Raw genomic sequence first — 13,956 nt, forward strand, 5'->3', positions numbered from 1 at the left:
AATGTCTTGTCTTTTCTTGTCTTGTTTTTTCTTCTCTTTTCTACGGACATTTTATAAAAACAGTGGATTCATAACAACAAACACATCAACATAATGTAGATTTATGAAAAATGACCATATCATTTATTCACAAGAGAAGGCATGTTTCACAGACAAGTAATGATGACGAGCCTGGGACTGAATTTTAACGTGTTTTCCCAGTAGAACATGAAATCAGTGTAACATACATGATAGTGAAACTGCATTTCAAAAACTATATCACTCTTTATCAACCATTTATACATATTAATGAGGAATAAAGAAGTGAAACCTGAAAGTTACACTGTAAAAATTTCCCCTAACCAACTTCTGTGTATTCCTAATATCTGAACTATATACACTCTAAATGTAAATTATCTTCAACCCTACCCCTCGCTGTTAGATAGACTAACAACAGAACATTTCTCGTTAACCGGCAATGCAATTTATGCCATCGTCTGTTACACTGGGTATCCTGGCTCTACTATACATTATAAGGTATATACACTATAGTATTTCAATTTGTCCAAGTAACAATATCGATCAATGCGTATTTTAGCACATCATAAGAAAGGTCTATTTCTCTGCATTCTCCTACGGCGGAGGCCGAAGATTTCTCTCAATGACAGCTCTAGCTTATCATCATGACGACGACGACGACGACGACGACGATGATGATGATGATGATAATGATGATGTTTACTATTCAAAATCTTTGAAAAACAACCATCACGTTTTGTGTATGAGCGACCTACCTTTGCTCATACACAAGCTTTGTAATGAAAAATAAATCTCATCAAAACTTAGCATTCTTACATGTCAACAGACAATTCGAACCTATATGTTAATAATGCTGACGGACATTAGCGCTGTTATAAACTGCATTCCTGCAACTAATCAAGCGATTCGCTCAAGGTGTTTCTCGGTTAATCATGCTCACGGCACTGGCATACAACACTATTTGGGCGGGCGGGGGATGGGGGGAGGTCAGCAGGTGAAGAGGAAAAATAATTCGATGCCATCGCGATTTGAGAAAAAAACAGTTGTTCCAACAGACAGAAGCAAAACAGGTCATGATGTGCCTGAAATAAGCAAAATTAGGGAAATGTAATTCTCTCAAATTTTCTCGACATGCGCCCTACGACGGCGCTGATATATTTTCCCAGCATCGTATGACACATGCATATAACAAAAGTCTGGTTAAAACTGATTGCACTCAATTTTGTTACAACTGCTACAATGACAGACCCTGGAAACCATTTTTAAGGGTTTATTCCGCAATAAACATTGACACTCTCAATACTCAAATGAACATTGACACTATCAATACTCAAATGAACATTGACACTCTCAATACTCAAATGAACATTGACACTATCAATACTCAAATGAACATTGACACTCTCAATACTCAAATGAACGAGTTCAGGATGTGATTTTGCTCGGTAAATAGTTAAAATATAAGATTATCGCGCACACCACATGACATAAAACTATTTTTTAAAAGCAGTAAATTACTCTGTAAATGTTGCACATATTTTGAATTGGTGACACAACATAATGTCATGTGAGTTATTTTGTTCCGGTTGCCAGGTTCCATTATTACAGCTTGAAGGAAAGCAACTCAGATAGTTCAGGAGTACAACACTTCCCATGCAAAATCAGTCTGCTCCTCATGGAAAACGGAACTAAGGATGTAAACTTCTACTAACTGTATTGCTGCTGACACTGAACACTACAAGTTAACATCTGTAGGTGCATTTGTGAACAAGTTGCACCACAGGGACCCGGTTAACGAGCAGTAAATTCGGTTATTAATTATGACAAATAACTGTAACAGTTATAAATTATTCACTTTCAGAACACAAGCTTGCGCGGTGTCAATATGTGTCTGTTATAGCTACCCTCTCACTATCTCTGTGAGTATTTTAAAGAAAACGGTCCATATTTCCTAATTAGCAACCCCATTTACCTGAATTAGTCTTTCTACTCATCACAAACGCGAAGGATTGTCGTTCCGAATAGATGACTCGTTAGTGGGTATCAGAAGGCGTGTGTTCCAAAACCTTTATATAATAGTAATTTATCATAACTAACTTTATAATTGCGTGTATTGCTCACTTGCCCCGGTGGTGTGGGTATAGTAATGGACCACACTGAGTTACAAAATTTGTAACCGATAACAAATTGCTTTTTTCTTACATGTGGAAAAAAAAAATTGATACAGAACTGACATTAGAAAAAGTGATGTCACAGTGATGGGGGAAACGCTGCCGTACCCACTTCCTCACCGCTCCCCCGGGATCCCAAAATCAACTTATATGGTTCGGCGACAGATACTCGAAATCTCAAACTTTGTCAATAACTTTCTGGTCTACCATTTTAAAGCTTCTTGGAAGAATAAGAAATCACAAGGATGGCAGCCATTTTGAATTTCAAATATCGGGTAATGCTACTAATTTGTTTATTTAGCGCCAAACTTTACATGGTGACCCTTGATTTTTATTCTTGATTTGGTAGGATAATGGTTGGACGCGTCATTGAGGAAAGTTTTGGCAAACATTTAGCTTGTTTCCCTTTCGAGACTCACATTACCTCAGGGGAACGTGTGAGGTCGAGTGTTCTTTAGATTGTGTTATAAATTCATTACAGTGTCGAGGACTTTTTAAATTCCACTTTATGAAATTGACCAGAAAGTGTAGTTTATGGCGGAAAAGGGAAATCTAAGGTTTATCAAAGAATTCCAGACTTATCCACGATCCTGTGTGTCTACGAAGTCATTTGCATTGAATTTAGTTGTTCGGTGACCTGGAAAATTGCCGAGTGCTATAGGATGGGACCTCGAAGCATGAAAAATTGAAAACTCTATTCTGTTGGGAACGGAGTTAAGCCACCACGGCCATTATTCACCGGCTCACATCTTGTCCGTTTCGGCAACAATTTTTCGCTTGGTTGCTCGCGAAACTTGAACGATCCGCAAGCTTATTCGTTCCACAATGTTTTCTTTCTACTGATGGGATACCCACATTCAATTTCCGGAAATCACGATAAACCCCAGGCCTCCCTAAGTACATAATGGCGCATATCCAGATCTCGCCTGATTTCTTCTTGTTACTACCGTTGCGTCATTTCCGTCTCCCGTGGTTGAAGATAACTATTTTGCGGGAAAGCTCATCATTTATATATTGACGAACGGATACTGATGCCAGAAAAAATAAATCTTAATCAACAACTGTGACGTTCTAACAAGTGTGGCCCCGATCACAGAATAAATCTTCTGAGACAATTTCCTTTTCTGTCCGAAAGTAATCTCGGAAGTAATTTCGCGGTCGTTCTTTCTTGGGTTTATCGTCCCTTTTGGGATTTCCGTCAATTCCTCCAAAACATCATCTTTGAAGTACAATTTCCCTCTTGCCGATGCAGTTTCTGTCAAATTCTCTGATATATGATCAGCGACTCTTATTATCCTCAAACTAATGGTGACATGTCATTACTGAAATATAATTTATATTTGTCCTGGCGTGTATTCTTATGCTTCCTCACTGAATGTATCTGCAATTACTATTCTGGTAATAATAGAATTACCTTGGGCATCTATAACTTTTCAAAGGTACGTTTATTTTAGAACGTTCATAGTAGGTGGACAGTTTCACGTGCAGTGTTTCGCACAGAACTCGCTACATGCTGCGAGTGACGATGAACAGTCTGGCAATCGACAGTATCCGCACATGGAAGGGAGTGGCTGGCGCGTCTTCCCAGCGCCGCCCGTAGTAACTGTTACCCCTGCCCGTTGTTCACTTGTACTGTCTGCATGTTTGGTACATTTCTCACCATTTCCCGACTTGCAGTTTGTATCAACACCGTCCTCTCCCTCTTTCAAACTTGATGCAACCGTCGCCATGGTGACCAATTGCAGAGGAGAAGGGATGGTGACGGTTTCGGATTGCTTACACTTATCGCTGCCTCCTGGCTTACAGTCTGCTTTCAACAAGGCATTGGTAGGGTTCGGTTCTGTGCTTGATAACTCTTGGTTTAAGTCTGCAACGCGTCTTGTAATTGGCAAGGCAACGTTCACAATTGTCACTGCCATGACAACAATGAAATACAGTTCCAAAACATATGTCCTTTCCATTTTAAATTCAAGCTGTTGGATAAAGCATATCACAAAACTGTTACAAGATTACAAAAGACAATATAATATAGAATAGATGTTTACTTCACCAATATGTTAATGTTACAAAACCAGTGAATAAAATCACCAAAGATTACACAGAAAAAACTTAAGCGATTTGTAATTTTAAAAGAAAAATAATACGAGGTAAATGTTTTCTGAAAATTATTCTCGTTTCATCATGCGACATCATTGATTATCTAGTCGCAAGATACAGTACTGATGTATTTGTCTGACATGTTGAAATATGAAAATAATGAGTTACATTTAGGCTAATACATAAAGCATCTTCTTTCTTATCATGGAATTGATATCATATCAATTTCTAGATAGACATTACATGATTGTTATTGCGTGACTAAGGACATTTTTACCCACATTCTAAAAGAGTCACGTGACACATGTAATTGGTAATAAATATCCAGATGCACCCTTAAGCAATTGCAGAAAGTAATGCGGGGTGTCTTTTGTGAGCTTGATTTGCTTTGCATATAAAAACAATTAATATCATTGTTAATGTGGTACACTCCTCAAAATTGAAAGATTCAAACGTTCGCACAAACCATCCTCAAGAAAACGGTAAATTATTCCCTCACGAAATCAAGAATTAAAAATCCAGGTTCATTGTTGAAAATTGGATAATAGAGAAACAAATTACCCATGATATTTCCCGACACTTGAAATTCAAAATGGCTGTCATTCCTGCGTTGACTTCATGGGAAAATTCGAATTATCGATTTTCACAAAAATAAGTTACGTCCGTGAAAACGTCAACTTTATTTACTTCACGAGCTTCCGAATGACCCCACTAGTGGTAGAACAAAACTGAATTGTAAAGTTTGAGAGTCTGAGTATCTGCTGTCGTTGATGTGCATTCTACATTGATATCACTTGATGTAGATTAAAGTGCTTTCCCCGAAGGTGTAATATTTCAATCCATATAACAGCAATGCATGTCAAGTTTATTTTCTTTTTGCGTGAAATCCCATCAACCGATTGATATAGTAGTTTATCGCAGCAACTAAATAGCAATTTACAGTTCCTTTTTTACATCTCGCAAATATGTAAGTGAAAGAACTTCACCAAAATCACTATGTAACACTCCCTTCAAACAACTGCTTTCCATATATTTCAACGTTGACGGTAAATTCTACAAAGCTTGCGACTTGCAAAGTGTATTATCGGCAGAAACAATGAGTATGGGGAACAAAAACGGCATCTGGTGCGGGGGATAAACAAGATTTGAGTAGTCAGAATCACAGTATATCATTACAGAGATGCCTTTTCATTCGCTGACGACAATACATGAGAATTCGAAATATGCTTATTTTTAAGTCATATGATAATGTTCATGGTAGCATTTTACCCCTGGGGTACACGTCAGTGCAACTACGGAGTGGCCTGTGTAGCTGGTGACAGAGCTGGTTCAAAAAGGCCAGGTATCATGGTGCCACCTAATAAAATACCCTTTCCCTCTACTAAGCATTAGATATTCGACACTCAGCTGACATCAACATAATCATCAAACTGCTATTTCAAACACCTTCTGCCGTCAATCGCGTACGTAATTTGAGCACAGTACACCTATACCACCCGGGATAGTTTTACAGTGCGTCTAAACGACTTTGACATGAAAACGTATGCAACAAAACAATTGTGTTCAGACATAGACCCTCGAGTGTCTATGCTTCAGAAGATAGAAAACTTGTATGTATGTATGTATGTATGTATGTATGTATGTATGTATGTATGTATGTATGTATGTATGTATGTATGTATGTATGTATAATCATGTGGAGGCATCATTGGCCAGAGGCTAGAGCAGTAGACGCACGATTTCAAGATGGTGAGTTTGAGCCCCGGCATGGCTATGGTGTTGTGTCCTTGAGCAAGGCACTTTATTCCTCATTGCTTCTCACCACCCAAGAGTGATGGGTACCTGGTAGGTTTGTAATGCGCCCGATTCGCTGAACACGAAGAAAAACTAAAAATTATGTGGTTCAGAGTTAAATGACATAAAAGTCGTCTTAGATTTTATCAGACAGATAATTCATCTATTTTGGTAAAAAAATTGGAATGTTGGAATATTTGAAATATTTATCTGGGGCTATAGTGTAGAAATTTGTTCGATTCATATCCATTTGGTTAGCATTCATGTCTCATCAGTAGAATCCTCCTCCTTCTCCTCCTCCTCCTCCTCCTCATCATCATCATCATCATCATCATTATTATCATCATCATCATCATCACTCTACTTCGAGTCAATTTTAGTGCGTGGGATTGACGACGAAAATGTTTTATAACTTCCTAATCCGTACAAGTCAAAAACAGCTGCAAAGGTTTAATGTTTCATAATTTTACTCAAATGATGAACATTGCAATAAGTTCCTGCAACAAATAATCGGGAAATGACGACAGTTGATTGTACTGTACTAATATTTAAAATGCGTAAAATATTGATGGCAAGAGTATTTTATCCCAACCGAATTTATATTTGATATTGTGAGACGTGGCTGCAGAGAAGACTTGGTGCCAGGCTGACTCTGTTAATCGTAAAATTTGTAAGCAGCTTTTCTATCCTATACCAAATTATTATTTTACAAAGATTTATCAATAAATAATATGTTCAACTGATGGAAACACATTACAGGTACACCGCGGTGCTAGCTCTGCCTCATAAATGAATCAGGTTTACGAGGCAAGGAAACAGCCAAATCCGAATTAATCCGAAACGGTCCGACGTGATCCAACCACCAAGTAATTGCAGAGCATTTGCACTTATAATTGTTGTGTATTTTAAGAGTATATATGGATAAAATATTCTTGGGCTGAGCAGTGATTTTTGGAATAGTCTAGTGTCGTTGTATTGTGAATCGACTAATTTTCCCGAGATCGTTTTAGAACAAGTTATGTCTAACTTACCGTTCTATGTTTTTACCGTATATTATCTAATATTTTCTGAAAGCATGTGTGAACACTAGCGTGAACTTGACCGAGTCAAAGTAATGTGCACGTAGATTGCAGAACTAAAATACTTTGTGAATAATTTTGTTGCAAAACGTATTAATATAGTTACGAAATATTCTAAATACTGCAGGTTTCAACCCTGTCATACTTTTTAGTCATATATGTGACTGTATTGAAGCTTTGTTCCTGTTTTGCAATCACACAACGTATCAAATTAATCCCAAACATAACTTACACAACAGTAGCGGGAGAGGATACTTACTCCGTTTAAAATAGGGGGTCCAATTCAACAAGTGTACGGTGTGGTTGAGACAAGTACTCAAAGTTTCGCCGCCGATGTAACCTGCAGTTTTATCCAAGTCGTGTACGTCGTGCTTTTCAATTCAGCGTCGTGCCAAAGACATCGCTCAGGTATTTAATGCCAAGATTGTAACACGTCGTTTAGACATACAGCCAGACAGGGTGACCCAGAGAAGTCAGCTAGAAAAGTTGTGGAGATCCGAAACCTTGAAATATACACTGTGTTCATCAGTTTCGGATAAACACCAACAGTTATAACATGTACCTTCAGTTGACATATGAATGCTGCGCAGTAATTGCATCCGCAAACGGCTTGATTCTTGTACCTGGCTTCGTACGCCGCTTTGTTCTCGTCTCAGACGCCAGCTTTTCGTACAGGATTAGGGAGCTAACACTCAGGATGTCGTTTCCGCGTTCTCTTCCATACCTGCTAAGCTCACGTATAGATAATTGCAACTCGCATGGGTTCCTTCTGACGTGTCACATAGTCTGGCTAACACTTATTATGCTAATGAGCCTTAGATTTTCGACACTGACATCAACATAATGATCAAACTGCTATTTCAAACACCTTCTGCCGTCAATTGCATACGGAATCTCGGCACAGTACACCATTCCACCCGGAATGGCTTTACAGTGCGTTTAAATGGCCGACTCGCAGCGATTTCGAAGCTGTTATCCAATTGGTTGGCAGAATCGTACCGTTATAATGAAATAATGCAAATAAACTCCTAAGTTGCTGTGAATAGTGACAATCGACCAATCAGATATAACCTTGCAAACACGCTGCGAGTCAGCCGCGTTTAAATGACTTTGATATGTAAACGTGTGCAACAAAACAATTGTGTTCAGACATAAACCCTCGAGTGTCTATGGTCCGAATATAGAAAACTTGCATGTATGTATGTATGTATGTATGTATGTATGTATGTATGTATGTATGTATGTATGTATGTATGTATGTATGTATGTATGTGTCAATCCGTATCTATCTGTCAACCTATATACCTACCCATCTATCTATCTATCTACCTACAATCTGACCCGTCGCATCTATTTTTACAAAACCTTTCAGTTTTTCCTTATGATATGCGTAGGTTTTTGCAAATGATGTATGAGAAATGGTTTCGGAAGTGGTCGAGACGATGTGTGCTTCAGTAATTTGAATAAGTTCACTTTCACATTTTGTTTCTTCCCGGCGAATTCCTCTGTGCAGTGTAAACTATTGCGCGCTACTCTGATGAAAGTCGTCCATATTGTAATTCAATCAAGCAATCGTACCCGCTCTACTATGAATGACACGTATCGTTCCATGCTGCTACGGTGAGTGAAGTACGAACCTACAGAAGGAATCTTCGGTAAAATCAGTTGACCCTCCACTTTTCTCGGTCCACCAATGTCACTAGAACCATGTATACTCATCTTAAAATTATATTTTTCGCTTACAAATTGTTATCATGAGACTAAAAATCGTTGTGTTGTGCGCTGCAGTTTAAATTCTTAGCGCCGCTGGGGACAATTATTCGGACAGTCACACTTTTATAATATTAAAGGGAAAATGCGTCCGGGACAGATATTTGGATTCTCAGTTTTTCCCCATACTTTTCTGAGCTTCCACTTGTGGGGGCTCACCATCTCAATTTTTCAACGATCGAAAATTTTGTTTTCCCTATAGTGTTAACACAGGAATGGCGACCATTTTGAATTTAAAATATCTCAAAATGTTGGGTAATTGTTTCGCTAATTCCAAACTTTGCACAGTGACCCCGAATTTTATTCTCGATTTGGTAAGAGAATGGTTGAAAGTTTAATTTACGAAAGTTTAAACAAAAGTTTAAGTCTTTCACTTTCGAGGCGCAAACTACCTTAATAGTTCTATTGTTTGTAAGCCCCGGGATTCATTATGAAGCTCAGCAAGTAAATGGGCTTTTCGTCGTCTTGTTAACATTTATTTCCACCCGGAGTATACATATAATGTTAGTCAGCCACTTTGATATTTATTTTATTCCGATCTTTGTGCGGTAACCTCTGATTTGCCTTCTTGGTATAAGTTTCTTTCATGAAAGTTGATTCAAAATTAAAGTTTACACCTTTCTGTTTCAAGGCGTTGGGTAATCCTTATGAATTTCGATAGGCTTAAAGGGATACCGTAGTCGGAACTGCGCTCAAAGGTCGTATGGGACCCATACGACCAATGTGAACACTGTATCCAAGGTACGATGGTGATTGATGAAAGTTAAAACATGTCTGTCATAATCTACATCGTATAATTTAAATGCTGCAGCTATGATGATGAGGTGCATCTAGATATCGTGCACGAAATACATTGTTTGTAAACAAGAAACTCGCACAGGCGCAGTTCCGACGACTGTTTCCCTTTAAGTGTACATATTAACCGGTTACGCAAACGTAATAACAAACGCCTTTTCTCATAAATGATGTGTTATTTTGCTAAAATGGACCTATTTTGAAATGTGTAAACGGGATATAAGAATGCACGCAAACATGATCACGTTGTTGGAAATGTTTTGATAATATACATAACATTGTACATCTTTGTGGATAAACAAATTCCGCAGTCATTGCGAAAGTGAATGTTCACATGACACGGGAGAATAACATGTGTACATGGCAGTCATACATATAGTTTCCTTAGAAATCTGATATAATTTCTATCATGAAAGGGTGCTTCTGGAGAGAAGTGAGAAAGATGTTCGTTTTACATTCTGTCAAATTTATACAAAACACATTGATGGTATGTACTGGTAAAATTTTAAGGTACAGCCGTAGATGTGATGATTTTGTGTGAAGAGATGAATTTTCAACGTATTCGTACTGCATATGTGCCGCGGCTTGGGTGCAAACAGTGTTTCTCCGAGCAAAAACAACGCTCAGCGAATTAGCTTTTTGTTCGCTGTGGATTTATAAAGAGCTATATTACCTTCCTTGTGGCTACAAAGTGAAAAAAACATCAGCACGCACCAGGACTTACATTTTACGAGGTGCACTATCCATTAAATATTAACGTAGAGTACATCAGCGCCGATGTCTTTGAGCATATTCTGTGCCAACCCTGAAACACAAATATAAATTTCTACGTCAAACAAGCTTTGGCTTCACATAACTCGCAGGAAGCGTATCGATGTTCACAAGAAATGGGAGACGCGGTGGAAAGACGCCGACGACGCCGACGAAAGGCGCTGACTGCACACACCATGTTTAATCTGTAATGATCTAGCGGTTCGTCATTAACTCGGCATCAGCGCGGACTTTATTGTGACGATGTTCCAAGTTTAGCTGGAATTTGACACGGCCCTTATTGATACTAGACTAATGCAGATGTAGATCTCGGTGTTGCTGAGCCTGACCAGCTTTACTTGTTGCTTCCACACACCCTGTATAATCTATATCACGCATATATGCCATATATGCCCCTGCAGTTCGAGAAAAGACTCCCTGTAATTTTTTCTGTCTTTCTGCATGTACACGGCGACCATCCACCTCCCTTATTGATGCGTAGCCCACGGGTAGCAAGCGGCAATCAACATGCAACATACGATGAGCGAGATGGAATTATTGATTGTCTCAGCGCCGAGTAAATTTCACCGTTGGGGTATCACGAGTAATAATGTGAAGTAAGGGAATATCAAGACATGATTTCTATTTTGCAATATATCCTGCCATGCATTTCCTCCAATTTTTGACATATAAACAGCTTGGCAGATAATTGGCCTTTTTGAAAGCCTTTTTTTCGTTTCTCTATAATTGCTCTCACCACTTCTGAAATCGTGATGGTACTGCATTTGTCCAAAACTACACCGATGCAAATGAGAAGCAGAGTTTTAAATCAATTTTCTTTGAAGAGAGAACTGAAAACATCAATGGTAATCAAACGCATACATGCTACGGTTGTCGGCTATATTTACCTTCCAGACTGATACGTCACGTACATTGGGAGTAGAACTACTTTGATCAGACGCTTGATACGCACATGGGAATATTTAATTTGATTTGTAAAATGTATGTATGTATGTATGTATGTATGTATGTATGTATGTATGTATGTATGTATGTATGTATGTATGTATGTATGTATGCGTGTATGTACGTGTGTATGTTTGTGTGTATGTCTGTATTTGTGTATGTGTGTATGAATGTACGTAGCTGCGTATGTACGTACGAGTCGGGAAGTTTTTTTGCTGATATACATGGGATTTTATACAACCAATTTTTCAAGAAAGTTTTTTTTTGTTATTTAACTGTGTTTCTAAACGAAAATTACGGATATTTACAGAGCACTTCATATTACGTCCTTCAAAGTTCCTGTGCAAGACAAACACGTCAAATGTTTAACATACATCTGGCTGAGGTTTAACATCACATTTCAAAGTCATCGACTCATTGTCTGATTGCGATGAACCATCACTGGGTAAGTCAGTCTAGCAAGAAAGGTGGTCAGTTGATTGCTTAGACTTGGTCAGCTGTTTTTAGTATCAATAGTTGAAATTTTAGAGATGTTGCGTCGTCTATGTATTCTGTTATTTATAGTGCAGCACAATATGTGATACGGCACATATTTTTAGCGGAAAGCACGAAATCTTTCAACTTTCAGCTGAACCAAGTCTTTGAAATTAAAAGGTAGGCTGTGTGTCTAGACAGACTTGCCCCCACTTACTGATTTACAATAAATAATGAGTTGGTGACAGGGATCAATGTAACGATACCCAAGTGTTCGGCTTATACTGTACATCCATCGTGCTTGTCTCACACTGGCAGTTCTGGAGATTAGGGTAGAACGCGCCTCGGGGACAGATATTCGGACTGCAAAACTTTTACAATTCTTTTCTGAAAAATCACTTGTGCGGGTTCATTTTAAAGCTCCTGGTGTAAGAAAACTTTTAACCGGCTTAGTTTTTCAAAAATTAAAATTTCATTTTTTCTCCATAGAGTTAACACAGGGATGGCGGCCATTTTGAATTTTAAATATCGGTAAATCTTGGATAATTTGTTTCCTTTGTACCAAAGTTTTCACGGTGATCCCTGATTTTTATTCTTGATTTAGTAAGACAGTGGCTGAAAGTTTCATTAAGGAAAGTTTGAGCAAAAGTTTAAGTCTTTCACTTTCGAGGTGCATACTGCCTTAACTGACACTAGTGCAGAAATTTGCGAGAAATTTGCGAGAAATGAACACTTTCTCGGTTTTTTTGGCGAGAAGTAAGGAAGAATACATACTTTCTCGCAATAACTTAGCGAGAATTTAATTTTTTCGCAATCAGCTGGCGAGAACTGTGTATTCTCGCTCAGCATCCGCGAGAAACTGAATTCTCGCAATCAATCAGCAAGAAATGTGTAGGACAGCATTTCTATAAAAAAAAATTCACAACTTCTCGCAGATGCAGAGCGAGAAAACATAGTTCACGCTGATTGATTGCGAGAATTCAATTTCTCGCAGATGCATGCGAGAGTGCACAGTTCTCGCAGCTTGATTGCGAGAAAGTATGTATTCTCGCTTCCTTCTCGCAATAAAGCGTGAAAGTGTCCATTTCTTGCAAATTTCTCGCAAATTTCTGTACTAATTTGAAATCTTCTGTAAACAGACATATTCAGTATTTATACGTGGATACTTGAGAAAAATGGAAATTAAATGTCGTGTGTTGTCAAAATTTATTCAAAGAAAATGGACAAGAGAGCGATGGTATCTTTCAGCCAGGAAATCTTTTTCCACCTTCATTAACATGTCAGCTATTCCTCATAGTATCGGGGTCAACTAGATAACTGAGGGTCAATTAAAACCCAGCTTTAACGGAATAGGGCAACATTAACTGTGGCGTAGGTCACTCTTAAAAGTGATTGCATGGCATAAGAATACTTAACATGCGTTTAATGTAGCTTTGCAAAGGTGACTAAATCATGACTTTTCGGCTTATCTATGGAAATGAACATCAAATTAGCTGGAATATGCCTTTTTCATGCATGTGAAGGCGAAAAGTTCGTTATCTCATTTTGCCCTACAAAGTGCACCCTGTAATTTAGACTAAACTACAAACCTTTCCCACTAGTCAAACATAGAACGGAATTGATCAAAGGTATAAATGTTTATGCCATATTCATATTAATAAGACATCCATTCGCGCGATTCTTTAATCAGGAAACTGGTCCATTAAGGTACCTCGCACCTCGAAACTTAATGTTTTGAACTTTTGTTCAATATTTTCTAATAAAACTTCATTCTCTATGATAGTCATGAATACAAATCAAAAGTCACTCTGCAAACTTTGGCATATCAAGGGAAAGAATTGCGAAATATTTCACGGTTTTGGAAGTTGCACATAGCCACCAACCCTTTGTTACCTCTATGGCGAAAAGTGAAATTTGCGATTTTCACAGAAAGCAGGCAGTGAAAAATCATTGACTCCGAGGGTTTCAAAATGAGTTCGCAAAGACAGCGGACAAGCTAGGTCAGTATTGTAAAAAGTTGTGAGTAAGAAAAACTGTCCCTA

The 13,956-nt window shown here is 38.2% G+C and overlaps 1 long non-coding RNA gene across 1 annotated transcript in view; it reads right to left on the reverse strand.

The window, feature by feature from the left end:
• Window positions 1-119: 119 nt before the first annotated feature.
• Window positions 120-13,956, reverse strand: part of LOC139123266 (uncharacterized) — a 29,198-nt gene continuing 15,361 nt past the window's right edge. The window contains exon 3 of the long non-coding RNA XR_011549625.1: window positions 120-4,162. This is a non-coding gene — a long non-coding RNA (uncharacterized lncRNA). The remainder of the gene's footprint in view (window positions 4,163-13,956) is intronic.

The sequence above is a fragment of the Ptychodera flava genome, chromosome 22 (genome assembly GCF_041260155.1).
Source record: "Ptychodera flava strain L36383 chromosome 22, AS_Pfla_20210202, whole genome shotgun sequence".
NCBI lineage: Eukaryota > Metazoa > Hemichordata > Enteropneusta > Ptychoderidae > Ptychodera > Ptychodera flava.